General features: G+C 56.5%; 1 long non-coding RNA gene across 2 annotated transcripts; it reads left to right on the forward strand.

Annotated features, from left to right (window-relative positions):
* Positions 1-363: 363 nt before the first annotated feature.
* Positions 364-4,345, forward strand: LOC129539726 (uncharacterized). Of its 2 annotated transcripts, none has more exons than XR_008682507.2 (3): positions 364-537; positions 2,047-2,213; positions 3,299-4,345. It is a non-coding gene; the product is annotated as an uncharacterized LOC129539726 (long non-coding RNA). The 2 variants fall into 2 exon arrangements; XR_008682508.2 differs by lacking the exon at positions 364-537 and adding an exon at positions 549-754.
* The last annotated feature ends 9,729 nt before the right edge of the window (positions 4,346-14,074 follow it).

Raw genomic sequence — 14,074 nt, forward strand, 5'->3', positions numbered from 1 at the left:
CCCCACCCACCCCCGACCACCTGGAGTAGCGGGACCCCCCAAGGACTCATACCCAGGGGTGGGGCTCTGCTCTCAAGCCGGCCACACCCCCGCCCAGACCCGCGCCGTCTGCAGACCCTGGTCGTGTATCCCTCCACCCCTCTGCAACCCAGTGGCTCTGGGGGACTGAGAGGGGTGAGGCCTGCGAGCCAGAGCCCAGGAGAGGGTTAGGAGCCCTGGCGGGAGAAGCCCAGGCAGACACCGCTCCTCTCTGGACGCGGGTGAGAGCAACAGTTGCTCCTAGAGCCCAGGAAGTAAGGTCCGCGTCGCTCTCAGCACACAGCAGGGTGCTGTGCCCATGTGTTTATTTTTAACAGGACTCGAAAGCCATTCTCTGTCTCCGCATAGAGCCTGGCTGGCACGCTGACCTTCCGGTTGCGACCGTCCTCGGACACGAGATGACGCTAAGGAGAGGGAAGCCACGCGCTGCCGGGGGCAGGGTCTGCCTGGTGCCCCGAGCACTTATCAGTCATGGGGGCTGCACTCGAGGCAGCCAAGGTCAGGGAAATTCCACTGGAGTCAGGAGGAAGGGATGCTGGGGGCAGAAATGCAAGCAGGGAGAAAAGCTGAGGCCGGCGGGGGTGGGAGGGAGCCGGTCCAATCCGGCGGCCTCCTCCGCGATGTGCCGCTCCTTGCATTAATGGATTTTTTAAAAACAAGCAATCTGACCCGGAATAAGGAAGCAGTGCTCAGCGCTCCTGCCCCAGCCGTGTCGGTGAGATGCCCGCTCGTCCCAGGCGTCCTCTGGACAGCCCCCCACCCCCCGCCCCCGGGACACATCGCTGGGCCCCTCTCCGTGCGTTCTCAGGGTGGGGTGGGGGCTCACGCTGCCCCCTGCTTCCACTCCCGTCCCCCCCCAAACTTGGCTCCGCTCTGGCGACTGGGTGCAGTTTGCCCTCTAGAAGTGGGGGTGGGGTGGGGTGGCACCCCGGGGCGTCTCTGCCACCCTGTCAGGAAATAAACGCCACTTCACTGTTCAGCGCCTGGCTCTCCTCCAAAGCACTTCGACGGCTGACCTCATTTGGAACTGATTTTGGTATTTTAATAAGCCCTTTGCCTTCCTGCTTCTCTCTGACACTGTCATCCTTGGAGCTGTAATCCCCCATGGCTTCTGCCACGTGAGGCTGGTTCCCCGACGACCAGGTTAGAGCCAGTGGGGCCACGGAGGCCAGAGGGGGGCCTCAGCCAGACAGGCCAGGCCAGGCCACTCCCCAGTCACTCCAAAGAGACTGCAGGCAGTGCCCATTGCCCTCCGCCCCCAGAAACTCCAGCAGTCCAGCTGATAGCAGCGTGGAAAGAGGGCTGAGAAGGGCTGATGGAGGCTGTAGGAAGCTGAGACCCACACTACCCCCAAGGCTGCATGCAGGCCCCGCCCACCCACACGACAGCTTTGACCAGCAAGCTTGCAGGCAGCGGTCCAGACAATTGGATGACCAGCCTCTCTACCCTGGCTCAGAGGTCAGAGGCCACACCCTGAAGGTCCCAGGCCCTGAAGCTCGGGACACCAGCAGTTTAGCTGACCCATCAACCGCAGGTCAGCAGGTGCCACCCAGCCCAGGACCCTCTGATTCGCCCTGCTCCTTAAGCCACAGCCAAGTAACAGTGACCTCAGCCTGAAGGTCAGAGGGCCCCAGCCCACCCCAGCCCCCGACCTGCTTTGGGGCAGGGCAGGTTTGGAGGTCAGATCTGAGAGAGGCTTGCAGGGCTGCACCTGGCCAGCTCAATGGAGCGCTCACCTGGCCCGAGTGCCTGGTGACACCCGCAGTCCTGCTGGGGACACAGGCTACACGGAGCAGCCGCGTCTGCCTCCGAGAGGGCTAGGCACACGGCCTCTCTCCTTTCCATGACTCTCGACACCCCCTGGTGGGACTGCGTGCTGACTTAGGGAGCCCACTCCCTCTTGGTCAGTATTTGGGCTGTCTGCACGTTCACAGACCAGCAGTGACAACGGAGCAGTCAGTGACCACACACAGCCATCCTCACACGCTTGTGCCCATGCTTCTTTAGGGCCCCCCCAGAACTGAAACCACGGGGCCAAAGCAGCGGGGCTTCCTCTCGGACACCACTGCGTCCTGAGGCCCAGAAGGACTGCATCCAGGAGGAGAGGCCGCTGCTGGCCGCGTGCCACCCAGCAGACGCAAAACCCCTTGCCTGGAACAGAGAGCTTCTTACAGGTAAGCAGGTTTCAGCCTTGTTGATGAGCCAAACTCACTATTGGTCCGGACAGCTGCCCTCGGGCTACAGTCAAACGCATCACATACAGAAACGCAAATTCAATAAAGCTCAAGCCTCGCCATCTGCTTTTCAAAGCTGAGACTTTGGAAAGAGCAGGTCTCTGCGCCCGGGGGGCCTCTGACATTCACACAGTGAGAGGGGCCAGCAGATAAGCGCTCTCTGATCCAATTGTCCCTTGGCTGATCGAGTTACGGAGCGATTTGCCCACTAGCAGGCAGGGGACAAGGTGAATTAAACGTCCGGATGGAGATGATGCTGCACGTAGGTGAGAAGCCGGTGGGGTGCAGGCAGGGACATCTTTCCGGTGGACACTTGGTCAATATCTGGCGCGACAGGCTGTCTCAGTAGGACCGGGGCATCGCCACCCCTGGACAACGGGTCTGCACTTGACAGTCCCCTGCGTGGTGGGAGCACTGAGGTCACTGTGTCATTGCTGCCAAGGGTCCCAGGTCCCTTCCAGGGCCCATCAAGGAGCTCCTCTGATGGAATCTCCTGGTCCAGGCTGGTCGATGTTATCGCCCCTGGCTAAGATCCTCTGTTGCCACTGACACCATCTCCACACAGAGGGGCGTCTTTTAACGGAAGTGTCAGGACAGCACCCTGAGGGGCAAAGGGGAGCTCTGGGTGAGCTGGCGTCTCTGCTGGGGAGCACACATCACCACCTCCAGTCCAGAGAAACACCCTGAAGTGCGGCTTCAGCGTTTTACCTTCTGTTGTAGGTCTTCACAATGTCAAGCAGAACCAAACTTTAGTCTCAAACCAGAAGCATCACCCAAAATCAAGGGATGCAGCTGCATCCTGATGGCTTCCCCTTGGTACCCAGGAGTGGTTGGTGCCTCCCCAGCCCTGAAGGGGGGACGCTGGGAACCCAGGGCAAACACGCTCTTCAGGTGTGTTTAATAACACACCCAAGGCTTCTGACAAGTGGGAGGCAATGCACACCTCCTCCCCACCAAAATCCAACCCCGTCAGAAAGATGCTTTCGAAAGAAAAAATTCACAACAGAATTTTTTTTTTAATGGAGTCTTTTCAGGGGATCGGAATTCTGCAGGAATCATATAAAGAGACAAAGAAACAAAGAGGAAACCACATCCCAACTGCTTTGAGAGGACAGCTAGAGCCACCTGAGGCGCCAGACCCGGAGCCCTGGGGACCAGACACTGGGCGGGTGAGGATGGTCTGCAGGGCTCCTCCAGCGGCTTCACAGGCACCAGCCACGTGACCGATCGTCCCTCCCCCACGAGGCAGGCAGCAGAGAGCCCCCGAGTCCCCAGATTAAAGCAGAGAACGGTCACCACTGCTGGACAGTGACTGGGGAAGTACGGTCCCCGGCGAAATGCAGGGACCCGCGGGCCAAGCGAGCAAGTCCCCGCCCACCCCGCCCGGATGCAGGTTCCTCCCCATCCTGGTCAGCAGCTGAGAACAGACGCAGCAGCCGCAGGCGGCCGCACTGGGGATCGAATGCAGAACCAGGCAGAGGGCCCGCCAGACCAAGCGTGTTGAGGAAAAGGGACCACATCAAAGAGCCTCCGTCTCAGAAACAGAAGCTCCAGCACCCAGGGAAGAGGCTCGGATGGAGTCAGCAGAGAGACTTGAAAATAAGCATAATTAGTAGCTTTAGAGAGATAAGAGGTTATCGTAGTCATGAAGCGAGAGTGGGCTTTGGTATAAAAGAACTAATTAGAGATCTTGGAAATTTAAAATAGATGAGCTGAGAGCAGAAAGGAGACATCTGAGAGGAGCCTGGTGAGCCGGAAGACCAGGCCTGGCGCCGGTCGAGGAACTCGTCTTCAAGTGCGGAGGGATGGAAAGCAGGAGGGAAATATGGGGACTTGGGGGGCAGCTGCAATGCCCCGCAGCCACTAAGGGACACCCAGAAGTGAGGTAGCAAGGGCAGAAGGGAGGAAACAGCAAAGACATCCGTCTTCAGACCCGGAGCCGGTGAGCACAGGCGCGCAGAAGCGGGGAGGTCAGAAAGGGCACTGGAAGCAAAGCAAAGATACTCGCAGAGAGAGAGACAGACGGACGGACAGAGACAGACGGACAGATGGAGAGATGGACAGGGACAGACGGACAGGGACAGACGGACAGACGGACAGATGGACAGAGACAGACGGACAGACGGACAGAGACAGACAGACAGACAAACAGACGGACAGAGACAGACGGACAGACAGACAGAGACAGACGGACAGGGACAGACGGACAGAGACAGACAGACGGACAGACGGACAGATGGACAGACGGACAGACGGACAGAGACAGACGGACAGGTGGACAGAGACAGACGGACAGATGGACAGACGGACAGACAGACAGAGACAGATGGACAGACGGACAGAGACAGATGGACAGACGGACAGAGACAGATGGACAGACAGAGACAGACGGACAGACAGAGACAGACGGACAGACGGACAGAGAGAGGGTGTCCACCGGAGAGCAAAACTGAGAAAAAGGGGCGGAGAAAGCGTCTCTGTGGAGGAAGCTGTGGGGCATCGCCGGTTTCCCTGAGAGCAGCAGGAAGTGACATCCCCTGCGGAGTTCACCACTCTGAGGCTGAAGCTAGAGCTCCAATACTTAGGCCACCTGCTGGGAAGAGCCGACTCATTGGGAAAGACCATGATGCTTCGAAAGATTGAAAGCAGGAGGAGAAGGGGACGACAGAGGATGAGATGGCTGGATGGCATCACCATGACCCAAGGGACATGAATTTGAGCAAGTTCCAGGAGAAGGTGAGGTACAGGGAGGCCTGGCGTGCTGCAGTCCATGGGGTCGCCAAGGGTTGGATACTACTGAGCGACTGAACAGCAACAACAGTTCCAAACCCAGCATTCTGGTTTGGGGGCAGAATTAAAAATATTCGAGCATGCAAGGCCTCATACGTTTTGCCACCCCCTCCTCTCTGAAAGAATTATTCGAGGGTGGTGTTCTCACAAAAAAAAATCTTAAGAAAGAAGAGGAACGGGGACCGAAGAAATCGCGGGAAGAGAAGAGTCAGCAGAGGGTGGAGTCGGGGGCGCTGCGCCGCTGTCAGGGCCGGGCCACACTGTCATCGCTGTGTTCTGAAGTGTTTCCAGCACTCGAAAAATGGGGAGGACGGCGTTAGCGGTGCTCGCGCACTCAGCACGCAGATCTTCTCTGTGTTTATTATGCTGTTGGCTTTACTTTCACAAAACAAACAAGCAGCACAGGCCCGTGAAGCCTGTTCCTCACCTCAAACTGGAACAGCTTCTCATCACACCTCTCCCCGCGTTACAGCTGTCGTTCGGTCGCTCAGCCGTGTCCGACTCTCTGCGACCCCGTGGACTGCAGCACACCAGGCCTCCCCGTCCATCACCAACTCCCGGAGTTTCCTCAAACTCACACACATTGAGTCGGCGATGCCATCCAACCATGTCATCCCCTGTCGCCCCCTTCTCCTGCCCTCAGCTGGGTACAAAACCATTGATTTTTAAGTGTTTATTTTGTTGCTGGCTGACTTGCTAAACTTGTAATTGTTGCAATAAATCTTCATTGGGTTTGCTTGGATGTGTCAAGTGGAATTTTCCAGCGTCATTGAGTATTCACAGTTCAGCGTCTTCTGGTTCAATATTTGTGTCTTTTATTTCCATTTCTATCACGCAGACTCTCCAGGCATCCCCGGCCTGGAGCATGAGGGTGCACAGCTCAGCTTGTTCCCGTTGGCACCTGGTGTGCCTGCTCGAGGGCAGGACGCTTGCCATAGACTGGCATGAAGTGTCCTCTCCCGGAAGCAAGCTTCTCTCCTTTTCTGTCCAAACAGCAATAGGTGCTGACTGGCATTAGCTGCTTTGTCAGCATCTGTTAAGATGCTCCTAAATAGCTATAAAATTAAAAGATGCTTACTCCTTGGAAGGAAAGTTATGACCAATCTTGATAGTATATTAAAAAGCAGAGACATTACTTTGCCAACAAAGGTCCATCTAGTCAAGGCTATGGTTTTTCCCGTAGTGAGAGTTGGACTGTGAAGAAAGCTGATCGCCGAAGAATTGATGCTTTTGAACTGTGGTGCTGGAGAAGACTCTTGAGAGTCCCTTGGACTGCAAGGAGATCCAACCAGTCCATTCTAAAGGAGATCAATCCTGGGTGTTCATTGGAAGGACTGATGCTAAAGCTGAAACTCCAATACTTTGGTCACCTCATGTGAAGAGTTGACTCACTGGAAAAGACTCTGATGCTGGGAGGGATTGGAGGCGGGAGGAGAAGGGGATGACAGAGAGTGAGATGGCTGGATGGCATCACCGACTCAATGGACATGAGTTTGAGTGTACTCCGGGAGTTGGTGATGGACAGGGAGGCCTGGCGTGCTGTGATTCATGGGGTCGCGGAGGGTCGGACACGACTGAGCGACTGAACTGAACTGAACTGAACTGAAAGCCTTCCTGCCTTTCTCTTAACGCAGAACTACGGGTCTCAAACTCTGGGGCTTCTGGAAGCCATTCAGTTACTCTCCTAAAAATGATCAAAGACCCTAAACAGCTCATATGAAGACTGTTATAAAATTTTACTGAAAGATAGAGAAAGAAAACCTTGGGAAATATTTAAGGATAAGAACCCAGTTCCTTGATGGGAAGATACTGCAAAGCTGTGGAGACACATTCTCCTGCACTGACTCTGATGAGTACATTCTCCACCTCTGAACATCTCTGACACCAAGACATGCTCTACAGGTAAGGGCACATCACAGCTTCACTGGCAGGTTTTTCCTTCCTAGTGATACAGTCAATCGTGACTTAGCTTAAAACAGGTGACATCTGATTTCCTACATGCTTGACATATTGTAGCTCTTTTTTCACGCTAATGTTTCCAGCGATATTGGTGTGATTATTGCCCCATTTTACAGATGAAGGAGCTGAGGCCTGGAGAGCAACTTATCCATCCAAGGGCCCACCGCTGGGGAGTGACAGGCTGGGATTTGAGCCCAGGCTGTCTGGCCCTCGGGCTCTACCACCCTGTACTCCTCTCCAGGTGTCGAGTTTCTTCAAATTAAACTATAATTCAGTTTGATCTTACATAAAGCCCCCAAAGGATTCCCAACCTCACAAGCTGATTATACAGATCATTCAAAAGAGAAGAAAACTCAAGAAAATTTTGACAGTCAGATAAAGGAAAGCTGGCAGGCATTCCACACTTCTCGATAACAATGGTTCCACGAGCTGTAAAAGTTCTATCTGTCACATGCTGGGCAAGGGAGGGGCAAGCAGGACAGCAAAGAGTCCAGAAACCCTTGCATGTATGGAGGGAGATTAAAATGGATGCGAGTTCCACTTCGATAAAGAACACGTCACCCCTGACTATTCATGTGTCAAAACAAAAGAGAAATAAAAACAAGCAAACCTCTAGCCCACATTTGGGGAAATCTTAAGTGTGCTAAAAACTATGCACAAAAGTGTAAAATTGCACCAACAGTAGGGAAAATGCTGTCTACTTTGATCAGCCTCCCAGAAACCTAAAGAAAAAGCCTGACAGATCTACCCTTGAAAGCTATCAGCCTCAGCATGATGATGGATGCTAACAAGAGGCGAAGACAGACACCAGCCTGGGAGGAAATATTTGCCACCCACAAAACAGACCCAGGATTCATATCCTGAATATGTAAAGAGAGTCCCCAGATCAATATGAAGACACAAAGATTTTGGAACGGAAAAAAACAGGCCAAGGAAATGAGCAAGTGTAGGAAAGGATTCTCAGCCTTGCCAGCTGGCAGCCCAAGGCATAATCAACCAATGAGATGTAGCTTAACACCAATAAATCAGAAGAAATCACCCCGTTTAATCACATCCGATATCGGTCCCAGTGTAGCTGGGAGAAGGGCATCAGGCAGGGTCCTGGAGGGGAAGCAACGGGCCATTCAGAGGAAGGAGCTCAGGGAGGGTTTAATAGTGGGGATTTTATGAAGATCTGGGTTCAGTGAGGGCCCGGGTGAAGGGCAGTGACGAGCTGTTATTCCCTCTGGTGGGATGAAGAGATGAGGCCCCAGAGGGACACGGCTGGGTCCCAGGAGCTGGGGCGTGATGTGGAAAGAGGAACCCGGTGGGGAGGGGGCCCGGGGCGTGAGAGGGCCCCAGCCCTCTCCCCTTCTGCCTCGGCCACACCTGGGGAGACTCAAAGGTGCCTGTGGCTGGCGTCTGCACAGGCAGCAGACATGTCTGCTTCCTACCCGCCCTTGGGAGCCTCACGCCGCTGCCACCCAAACAAGAGAAGGACCTGATGTTCAGGCCGAGTGCACCCACTCTGTCCCGAGCCCGCCGTGCTGGGGTGACAGCCCCCAAGGGAGGCAGGCTCACTGGCAGCAGAGTGCGTCCCCGGCTCCTGCAAGGGGAGACGCACACCCCATGAAGCCTGCGGGGGCTTGGAGCACGCCAGGGCACCCGCCCACCCCAAACTCCTCATCAGGACAGAACGAGCAAAGCAAGCGAGAAGAATGTGGCGGGAGAGGCGGCCGGGGTCGGGGAGGTCTGCGGGGTCCTGCCCGGCAATTCCAGTCTGATCACGAGGACCGGGCCCCCCACCACGTGAGCTGGGACTCGGACCCCAGCCCGACCCCGTTTCAGGGTGACAATGGGGCAGTGAGGAGACACACCCGAGGTGGCCCTCGCTGCCCCCACCACGGGTCTGGTCGGCTTGCCCACCGGCCCTGCTTGGAGCTGAGGGTGGAATACTGGCCCCTCCAGGCTCTGTCAGAGGCAAGGAAGCTGCCAGCCCCAGTCGCCTCCAGGACGGGTGAAACTGGCAGGGCTGAGGCTCCAGAGACCAGCACCCAGGCCCTGGGGGACCACTGGGAGGAAGGGTGGGGTTCCTGCCCAGTGCAGACCTTCCCGCCGGGACGGGACGGCCTCCCCTCCAGCCCCTCCTACGAGCAGCTGTGCCGGGCGGGCTGCCTCAGCCTCACCCAGGAGGGGAGCAGACCCACGTGGCTCAGAGCCCCACACGGGGAAATCGAGGCTCGGAGAGGCTGGGCTTGGGGCTCATGCTCACCCACTTAGGAAGCAGGGGCCGAGGTCCAAGCCCCTCCCTCCTCCTGGGCTGCCCCAGGGCACTGTGGCCAGAGCTGAATGTCCAGGCCCAAACGTTGGACCTGCCCAGACGGCGAGCCTGACCCAGGGGTAAATTCTGAGAGGACGAGGCTGGGCCCATCCTGTTCGCCTCCCTCCCAGTACCATCCCCCTGCCTGCACACAGTGAGCACTCAGTAGAGGAGTTGGTCTGACTCAGTGTGGGCACTCGTGCTCAAATAGGTTAAACGACTGCAGAAAAGGTATTGTTGGGATTTTGATCAAAGTGTTATATGACCCTCCTGGCATCCCGGAGGTAGAAATGTCCAAGCAGGGCTTTGTAGGGTGCGTAGGAGTTCGTGTGATGGTGCTGAGATTGCCTCTCTGGCAGAAGCACCAGAAGGGCAACGGCAGTGAGGTGTGGACTTGGGAACTGCCAATCCAGGGTCGGCGCTTGGCCGACCCCCTGTGCTCCTCCCAAGTTGCACTCCATCCACAAGGCCACTGGAAGCAGCCAGGGGTTCCTGCTGGGGAGGGACTCCGGCCTGTGTGGGATGGACTGGGGCCAGGGAGGCTCCACTACAGTGAGCCCAGGGCAGATGGGTGAGACGGGCTCTGCCCTTCCTCTCTGCAGAGCCTGGCCTGGGGAGGATCTCTGGGCCGGGAGTCCCCCGGGCTGTGCCTCAGCTCCATATCCAGCCAGTCTTCCCCTCAAAGCCTCAGGTCAGTCCCACAGGAAGGCTCACCATGGCCAATGGTCTCAATGGGACGTCGGGAGCAGAGGGAGGCTCTGCATTCTCACACAAAGGTCTTTCTTTCATTCAACAAACAGTCACTGTGGCTGGTGCTGGGATCCCGAGACAGAGAGACAAAGCACAGCACTTGCAGACCTTCTATCGCTATACAGAGCAGCAGAGCATGAAGGAACCATAGTGAGACGGCGCCTGAGAATCGGGGCCACTAAGAAAGGGAGCCGGTGTCGACAGAGAAGGGCCAGGTCGGGGCAGGGGAGGGGGCGTAGCTGAGGGCGGAATGTGCCCCTGTGTGTGTGTGTGTGTGCGTGTGCGTGTGTGTGTGTGCGTGTGCGTGTGTGTGTGTGGAGGGGGCGTTGCTGAGGGCGGAATGTGCCCCTGTGTGTGTGTGTGTGCGTGTGTGTGTGTGTGTGTGTGTGCGTGTGTGTGTGGAGGGGGCGTTGCTGAGGGCGGAATGTGCCCCCGTGTGTGTGTGTGTGTGCGTGTGTGTGTCTGTGTGTGCGCGCGCATGCTCAGTCACGTTCAACGCCTGGACTATAACCTGCCAGGCTCCCCTGTCCACGGGACTTCCCAGGCAAGAATACTGGCGTGGGTTGCCATTTCTGTCTCCAGGGGAGCTTCCCAATTCTGGGTCTGAAGCCCCATCTCTGGCTTCAGCAGGCCAACTCTTAACCACTGTGCCGCCGGGCTTCTTTAGTGGAATTCAAAACACCACGCGTATTTTTTCCCATGCAGACACTGGCTCGGGAGCAGTGTCTTTCAGCACAGAACTGTAGCCGAGGCTCTTCAGGTTACCCCAGGCCACCCAGATGGGGAGTGGGGGGTGCGGGAGCAAGCCCAGGGCAGGAGGGAGCCTCTGGTTGGCACAGCCCACCCCTCACTGCTGCACTCAGAGACCCCGACACCGTGCTCAGCTCTGCTTCCCCACGAGGAGCCCTGCTGTTCCCCTCGCCTCTGACACCTCCCCTCATTGCGCCCCCCTTTCAGATCTGCCACTGGGTGGTGGCCGTGATAGATCCTGACACGCGGGCAGGCCAAGTCCCTGCTTTCGGCGTGCCCCGGAGGAGGTCATCCGCTGAGGGCCCGGGTGGCAAAGCTCACATGCCACAGTGGAGGCAGTCCTGGCTGGGGAGGATCGGCTCCCTTGCTGCTACGAGGAAAGGCCTCCAACCGCGCGCAGACATTAATGTCATGTCCTGGCGTTTGTAGCATCGGCCACGGAGGGGCCGCCAGCTGCGTCTTCTATTAGCTTGAGCAGCGTCCGGCCTTCACGACGGCCTGCGCTGATAGAAGCCGACAGGTGCCAGGAGATGGCCCTGCTTCTAGGTGCAGGGGGTCCAAACGGGGAATCTCTGTTCTTAATTCTTTTTTCTTTTTTCAAAGCAGGGTAGAGGGGGCCGCTCAGAAGCACGGGGCCTGCTCGGCATGCCCTTGGGGGCCGGCAGGGTCCCGGTCCCTGCACAGCCCGGCAGGCACCCCTGTCCCCAAGGCTCAGGCTCTCTACTGTCAAACGAGTCATGTGAAACAAGAGTTCCTGCCTCCCAGGTCTGCTGGGAGGGCTCAGTGATACGAAGACCCGTGTACACGCAGCACATGGTAGCTGTTTGTAGCACAGTCCTGAGTCCAGCTCCATCCAACGCAAGGAGCTTGGTCTTGTCGGAAACCTCACCGGCTCTGAGCTCCCAGATACCGGGGGCTTTGGCTCTGTCTCTGCCCCACCCTCCCCAGGGCACGTGGATGGATGGAGGGAGGGAGGGATGGATGCACCGCTCGGATCTGCTCTTCCTGCAGAAAGGTTTGATTGGGAAACAGGATCGCATCCCGAGGGCTCTTGTTAAAGCGTCTCAACACATGTCTGAAACGGAGAAAACAAGATGCCTCCGGGGCCCCGCCCCAGCCCCCAGCCTCAGGAGGACTTGTCCTGAGGTCCGCTTAAGGAGCCCTGAGGGACCCTTGTCGGAGCACCTCGCTCAGTGCCAGGGCCCCCTCGTTCAGCCGCCTTGAAGACCCCTAGAGAACGGGCGATCAAGCCTCCTGTCACAACGCTTCAAAACATGGAGGCAATTAAAAACCACCAGTCCCGTCTGTTCAAACGGACAAGGCTGTCTGTTCCAACCAGGGCAACTGGGGTCACCCCACTCACCAGTGTGGGGAACGCTGGCACACACGGCGCACCCGCCACCCCCGACCACCACACGCCTGGCCGCCTAGCCCTGTCTCTCCCACACTCTGATGCCTCGTTATGCTCCTGGTCACGTCCAGACGGCATCCAATCCAAAGTTCTTGATCTCGGATGTGAGTGCACTCTGCTAGCCCACACCACAGAATAATCCCAGTGTCACGGCATTGCCCATCACAGAAAAAAAATATTTTTAATTATCTGTCCTCTGAATGGGCCTGACCTGTGACCTAGATGTAGTGACCTCATGGACCTGCCACCAGCCCATTCAGTCAGGCACAATCCATAAGGAGTGCAGGCCGAGAGAACAAAACAGTTCAATGAGCAAACAAAGGTTAATGTGGCAATTGCCCGAAGGTATGGGCGGTTTCCATGAGGACTTCGGTCATTTGGCCCAGGGCCTGTAACCTTGGAAAACTCAACAGGGGGCCTTTCTTGGTGCCCAAGATCCACCATCAGCCAAAACAGAGGCTGAGGGAAGTGGGAGCCCCTCTGGGCGGCCATGGGCTGCCCCTTCTGAAATCTCATGGACTTCCAAGGCTGGAAGCGTCCCCGGGGCCAGGTCGGCCAGCCTGTCCCTGCTGTAAGTGATGGCCAGCCGCTGCTTGGACACTTCTGGAACGGCGAACTCACCCTCTCCTGAAGATTTCCAAAGAGTTGGAAAGGCTTTGGGCCATTAGTCTCACATCCTGGCAGAAACTTCACTCCTCGAGCTCTCTGCTCCTCTGCAGGACCAAATTCAGGTCAGAGATTGCAGCTGGGCAAATACCCTTGGCTCCCAAGAACTTAATTCAGTCCCCCCGAACTTGCATGTGGCTGTGCGTGCGTCATGGCTGTGAGCAGAAGGCTGAGTCCCCACGGTGAGGTCGTGGTCCCCCCCCTGCAGGCTGCCTGCACTCACCCGAGAAGTGTGTGGCCATCAAGGTCCTGGCTTTACTGTGTCGGCCTCAACTTCCAAGAGCCCCGTTTGCTCTTAGTGGGAAACGCACCTTTGTGAATTGCCATGCGTGATCCAACGTGCTGGGATTTTTTTCGACCAACTTGGCCATCTGTTGGATTTGAGTTCTATCCATGTAGCTCTGCTTCACGGAAAGATGCTGGAGCTGGGGACATAGTAGCTGCCGTAGACTGAAGTTGCCATGCAACCGGAAAGCAGATTGTAGTGGAAGGAAAGCCAGCGGGGAGGTGCCGTGCCGTTCCTCCCGCCCCCGGGCCTGTTTCTGGCCAACCTGAGAGAACTGTGTGTAGCTCAAATCCTTTTTTTCTCATGCACGGGAGAAAATGCTATTTAAGGAAATCTGAAGGTGAATTGTTTCTATAAAGTCAGACCAATGAATCCTCATTTCCCCCATTTTTATTTTTGGAAACGAGGTTTTTGCTTAAAATAAAGCCACGCGTTGGTCACACAAAGAACCAGTTTGGTGGTGACCACGAGGCATGGTTATCTAAATAAAATCCATTCAGCACAGCCACCTCCTGGCCAGTCGTGTGACCATGGGTAATCTATGTCACCCTCTGCTACCATCTATAGACTGAGGATAAGGTGCCTGCCTTACACGTCAGGGAGGATATTCAGGCTGGTTTTAATAAAATGGGCTTGGACTGCAGCGTCACAAGCAGCGGCGGGAGTCCATCTCTGCACAGCCTGGGAGGACACCAGTGCTTCAGCAGGTCAAGAGCCCCAGAGCCTGAATCAGCCTCAGAGATTTGCAGCTGCCCAGACCCACGGCTGTGAAATTCCATAGAGTGAGTGAAAAGCAGGCCTGCGGAGAAGTGGAAGGGCCTGCGAACTGGTTGGTAAGGAGGGTTTGGCAGTGACGCTCCTTTTAAAATTCCTGGCACACAGTTGCTAGG

The sequence above is a fragment of the Moschus berezovskii genome, chromosome 11 (assembly GCF_049115385.1).
Source record: "Moschus berezovskii isolate FMDL1 chromosome 11, NW_MosBer_1.0, whole genome shotgun sequence".
In the NCBI taxonomy this organism is placed as follows: domain Eukaryota; kingdom Metazoa; phylum Chordata; class Mammalia; order Artiodactyla; family Moschidae; genus Moschus; species Moschus berezovskii.